This window comes from Melampsora larici-populina (assembly GCF_000204055.1).
Source record: "Melampsora larici-populina 98AG31 unplaced genomic scaffold MELLAscaffold_74, whole genome shotgun sequence".
Classification (NCBI taxonomy): domain Eukaryota; kingdom Fungi; phylum Basidiomycota; class Pucciniomycetes; order Pucciniales; family Melampsoraceae; genus Melampsora; species Melampsora laricis-populina.
The window spans coordinates 421,987-428,541 of record NW_006768838.1 but is presented as its reverse complement, the minus strand read 5'-3'; positions in this window follow the sequence as shown (position 1 = coordinate 428,541).

The following is a 6,555-nucleotide window of genomic DNA, read 5'->3' as shown; positions in this document are numbered from 1 at the left end:
TGTGATCAAGACGATTCTTTGAAGTGAAGAAAGAGGTTGTGAGAGGGATTTAGGGATGAGATTTGAAATGAGGCGGAAGGAACTGAAGGTGGAGTTCGTAATCAATGTGGTGTGTTGTGGAAAGCTCTCTGAGTAAAGAATACAATCACTACGATCTAAATAATGACCAGGATCAGCATCACCTTGGTCGCATTTTTAATGTCGACTGAACATTTACGATAATGCTAATACATTATTTTACCCTTTGTACTCAAAATAATAAATCAGAAGCTGTACGGAATTTCTTATTCTCGCCGCATCGCCTATTACATTCTTTTATCGTAGGGAAATGCGTGCCCATTACCCTACAACTTCACTCGATGACCCCAAAAATGTATACATTGAGGTGCGTCCGCCGTCCCAGAGTTTCCATACGTGGATTCATACACATTTGGTGAGCGTGACGGTCAGCTTTCCTTAGCTTGCCCACGTATTGGGTGCTGATCACTTCCAAATTCACAATAATATGAGTGAATAGATTTGGTTTTATCAATTCCTACTGACAATGATACAACATAACCGGTCCGTCAGTCCTTCAATTTTTCCTGCCTTCCACGACCAACAACATATCATCAAAAGAACGTACGCAACCTCTGCTCTTACCACCTTACTTCATGATTCGGGAGATGTATCACAAAATATTGTACCTTAGTGTGTTAGTTGCGATTTTTATTTGGAAGCGAGCCTTATAATTCCTATGAACGATTCTCAGCCGCAATTTTTCGTTGCTCAATGTATTCTTTGACTGAAGGTTTCATAAGAGCTCTAGCAAACGTAGCAAAGAGTGTCCATTTTTGATATTCTCAAGAAGACTTCACAAGCCGTTTGTCAACCTCGCTTTAGAGCTTTTCTTTCACTTGTTTTATCTTTCCCACAGAGATGTGAGATCAAGACAGTTTTGATCTGCTCCGGATCATCCAGATATTATAGATACTCCACATATTGAATGGATCGGTGTGATCGACTTTTTACAATCGACATCTATACTAGTCGATGTCATCGGGTTGTGTACACCTCTGAGCATCTTACAAAAGGAACGATGTCCGGGAGTCTAATCTTCTCAATTCCCTCTCAATAAAATCCTTGATTGTGGGAGTTGCGCTCCGACTCCATGCTCACATTTAGGTCTTGAAGCCATGTTCTGGTTGAGTGTTTTGATACGATAGACCTTTTGTAATCGGCAGCTACAGGCTCATGAAGTATTATTCAAACCTTCAAGCATCTTACAAAGTTCATGATCACTAGAAGGGTTATTTTCTCAATAGCCTCTCGAGATAACAATTGGTTGAAGAAGTCAGGCTCGAAACTCATCCTCGAATCTAGCTTTCCAGGCCAGGTGTTGATCTAGTGGATCAATACACCAGAACTTCCAAAACTGACAATTACAGTCTCATGAAGTGCCGTGTACACCTAGGAGCATCAAAGTATACGATGACCCGAGGTCATATCTTCTTGATGGATTCTTTATGGAACGATCGGTTCGGGAACTCAGTCTCGAAGTTCATTCTCGAATTCAAGTCTCGAGATCATGATCTGATTTCCAGCTTCAAGATGATCAAGCGAATTGACATTTCATATCTTTGTCGGATTCCATGCGTACAAAATGCTTGTGCTTGCTGCTTCCAGAACGAAGCGTGTGGCAATGTTTTGGCGGTGTAGCTAGCCTCTCAATCCGATATCTATCCCCCAAACATACATTCCAGCAGGATTCAGGAAGAATTCAAAGTCGGCTGACAAATTGCCGCCTGATATCTTGTTAAACAAAAATTTTCTGCCCTTAAGGCAGTTAATGCTTGGAACCAAGCATGATCTGATCCATAGGTACGCTAAATCGATTTTGTAAGCTGTAAGGATCAACAGTTTTCGGCATGATGGAAAGCTTGTACGCAGAAGCTGTTCACATTTCGTTCAATGTGATCTGATCATCCCTCGGGCTTGCAGTCTTTGTTCAGACAACACGATATCTCGTTTCAGCTTCAAATGACAGGGGTTCGATTATTTTGATTGGATGGAATGATCTTGAAGATAAAAATACGAGTCGGCGAGAGAATGAGAGGAACCGATGCATACCCTCAGCCTGAGAGTGTGACCACCTTGAAGGTAGCTTGGCTAATATTTGAGAGTTTTGCTTGATGTGGCAGTTTTTGACCGCTTAAATGACTCAAATGGACAAGTTCACTATGTCAAAAATCAAAATTCCATTCATGGTCCCTTCACGGTCACTCTTAACCTACACCTTTGCAAAGACAAATCTTCCTGTCAATCAATGATCTCAGGAAAAGCTATTTTTTCCAGAAAAAGATACATTGTCCACTTTGCTTCATACCACAAGAGAAATTGAAAATCTTCACGGGACATAATGATTTTTTTTGTCAATTTAGGTTCCATGCTTGTATAATTCTCTACTTTGGTGTTCGTCATTTTGTAATGTTGAGAGATCATCATGACTAGAGATTTTTCTGATCCATAAAAGCTTTCATAACAACAAATTATCCATCTCCATTTAATTATATCTAAGCTCTCTGATTTCCGATGAAATCCATTGTTTGAGCTTTCTCCAGATATATACGAAGAAGAAACTGATTTTTTTGTTGCAAAGTTACAAACCCAGCATTGATTGAAGTCATCCCAAGTAAACATATTGAACACATTTTCCCGATATAGAGATAGTCACAATTGAATGAGATACCTGTGAATGACAGGTTATTAGCTTTGTTATAAAAGCTAACACACTGATTGAATGAGATTAAACAATACCTGTGAATGACAGGTTATTAGCTTTGTTATAAAAGCTAACACACTGATCGAATGAGATTAAACAATCTGATAAATGAAGATTGTTTAAGAGAAAAAGATTTGAGTTCGATTACTTTTCCACAACAACAACAACTACTAAAACAAATAAACTTACACCTGTGAATGACAGGTTATTAGCTTTGTTATAAAAGCTAACACACTGATCGAATGAGATTAAACAATCTGATAAATGAAGATTGTTTAAGAGAAAAAGATTTGAGTTCGATGAAGAAAAAGGGATTTACAATTGTATGAAAGTGATGACCCTTTATAAGAACTCAAATCATGAAGTCATTCTAGTTTAATGATGTAAGCAAAAAGAAAAACCATAAGCGCATAACACAACCACGCGTCTTTGTCTCAATTCCCCCCGTCTTTGTTACATCATTCAACCCCATTAACGAACAAAATTTTCTGTGTTTTGCTGGTGTTAATGCTTTTGTTAAAACATCAGCAATCATATCATCCGTTGGAACGTAAGCTACCTTGATTTGCTTACTTTCCGCCAATTCTCTTAACCAGTGGTATTTAACGTCCACATGCTTTGTTCTTGATTTAAACTTCTCATTCTTCGTTAACGCTATAGCTCCTTGATTATCCAGATTTAAAACAGGTGATTCTTCTTGTTGATATCCAGATTTTTCAATAAATGATTAAACCAAACAATATCTTGACCACCTTCATAAGCTGCCCGATATTCTGCTTCAGTTGTTGATGTTGCTACGTTTTCTTGCTTTTTACTCTTCCAATTAACCGTACTATCTCCTAACATTGTAACATAACCTCCTGTTGACCTCCTTGTATACGGACAAGTCGCGAAATCCGCATCTGCATAAGCCTTCAAATTTAAATTTTTACCTCCTAAAACAATCCCAACATTTCTTGTTCCATTTAAATACCTTAATACCCGTTTAAACGCTTGCCAGTGCATGACAGACGGTTCATTGAGATGTTGTGAAAGTTGTGAAACGACAAAAGATATATCCGGTCTGGTTGCATTGTTCAAATACATCAGCATTCCCACCGCGTGTCGATAATTTTCTTTCAAACTGATGAATTCCTCAACTTCTTCTTTTGAACCAGGAATTAAATACGTATTAGGTATCATAGGACATCCTACCGCTTTACTTTCCACCATTCTATATTCCTCTAAAAGATTTGTAATATACTGTCCTTGCGATAATGTAATTGTTTTATTTAATCTGTCTCTCGTCACCTTCATACCTAAAATGTACTTGTAGTCTACATCCTCATCCATCTGAAACCTTTCACTTATCAACCTTCTAAACCTTCCAAAGTCATCACTTGCAATCGTCATATCATCTACATGTACGTGAACAAAACATTTCCATCCAGGATCTGAAGAAATGAACAAGCTTGGATCTGATGATGAAGGAAGTAAAGCAATGCTTTTGAAAAAGGCTTTGAGACAATCATACCACACATTTGGCGCTTGTTTTAAGCCATATAACGCTTGATTTAATTTCAAAACTGATGTTAATGATGCATTCGAAATGTTCAAGCCTTTAGGAATTCGTAAATAAATGACTTCTTGAGGTGATCCATTTAGAAATGCAGCTACTGCATCCATTTGATGAACTTCTAGATCATGTACAGCAGCCATAGTGTTTAATGTACGTAAGGTCGCCAATCTTCCTGTAGGTGCAAATGTTTCATTATAATCCTCACCATACTCTTGTGAAAATCCTTGTGCACATAATCTAGCCTTGAATTTAATTAGTTCTCCATCTCCCCCCATCTTCTTTTTAAACACCCAAGTTGTTCCAATTGCATTCTTTCCTTCCGGTAACTCACATACATCCCACACTTTCCTTCTGTCCATATTCTCCAATTCATTATCAATAGCCTTTCTCCAGTCAAATGAATTATCCGACTTAAGTGCTTGAAGATAAGTTTTTGGATCAATTTCTACCTGAGCGACTCTTGCTGATACTGTTGGTCGATTCTGGTGATTTGCTAGATAATTCATGCTTTGTTTCAACCGTCGTTCATCAATATGTTTCAATCGTCGTGCTTCATGTGATCGATGTCGTTTAGAATCCGGCGGTAAGATGTTTGCTGGATCAATGACGCTTGATATGTCATTTGGCGCAGGTATTGACGCTGGTTGCCATTCCCACGTACGCTTTTCTGGAACATTGGGCAATGGAATTGGAGGATCTGGTAAGTCTGGTACCGGGTGTTCGATTTGCATTGGTGTTTCTTGAAAAAGAACTAGTTGATTGCCTGACGCTTCAGGATTGGGCGTAATGATTGATTCAGAAGAAGATTGAATTAATGACGACTCATGTGACAGCTCATTCCTTTCGTCTGTTGATGATAAAGGTAAAACATTGACTTCTTTCTCTGTTGTACTTGAAGATGCTTCATTTGAAATGTTTGATGGGACAATAGACGTAGAGACAGAAAGATTAGAGTCCATTTCTTCTTCAAAATTGATATCACTCTCTGATCTTCCAATTCCCGGAAAAGAGTTTTCATCGAAGGTTACGTCGTGTGAAAGCACAATTTTTCCAGAGTTAAGTCTGACTCGATAATTTTTCATTCCGAGTTGATATCCTAAAAAGATGCCTTTAACAGACGTGTTGTCAAACTTCTTTCGAAACTGCTTCGGAGTTAACACATAAGCTTGACATCCAAATGGTTTCAATCTCGATACATCAAACTTTCTTCCAAACCAAAGTTCATAAGGAGTTTGACCGCCTATTTTCTCCATAGGTGTGACATTCTCCAAGAACACCGCCGTACTCACAGCTTCACCCCAAAAGGAATAAGGCAATTTTGACTGTTGAAGAAGTGTCCGTGCTTTCTCAGTGGTGGTTCGATTTCCACGTTCTGCTACTGAGTTTTGCTGAGGTGTATATGGCGCACTTAGATAAGAAACAGTTCCATTTTCTTCTAGCATCTGACGGAATTCACTTGACATATACTCTCCGCCTTGGTCATTAACCAAGCTCACAATTTTTCGATTATGCTGATTCTCAACTTCTGATTTGAACTTCATAAAACATGCGAAAGTTTCCGCTTTTGATTGCATAATGTACACATATTTATAGTTTGTAAAAGAATCAGTAAGTTTAAAATAATAGCGACCACCACCTTCTGATACAACTGAAATCTTCCCGCTTAAATCACTATGAACAGATTCTAAGGGAAAAGTGGTCTTTGGAAGTGAACCAGAATATGGTAGGCGATGACCTTTAGAGAGCATACATTCCTCACAGACCCAATTGTCCGGCATCTGAACTCCATACATTTTGTTCAGTCGTCGAGGATTGGTGTGTCCGGAGCTTCTATGTAAGACAGTGTAGTCAGAGATGGTTGTCTTGAAACATACGAAAGATTGCGACGTGCCTAAAGTTGCATCTAATTCAATGACCTTATTTCAAACTTGTCCTCGAAAACTTCCTTGACCATCCTTCGTCATCATAACAATACCCTTGTCATGAGTGAAAACATAACCGTCGTTGAGCAAACAGCCCATGCTGATCAAAGGACTCCCTAATTTGGGAACGTGAAAAGCAGACAAGGTTATAGTTTCGTTACACGACTTGAGGTTGATGTCGCCTTTGCCTTCAATATGAATCACTCCTCCATCAGCGATTGCGACTTCAGAATGGTTGTTGACATAATTGACAAAGAGTGAACGATCAGAGACCATATGGTCAGAACAGGCGCGTCGAGTAAGATGTTACTGCC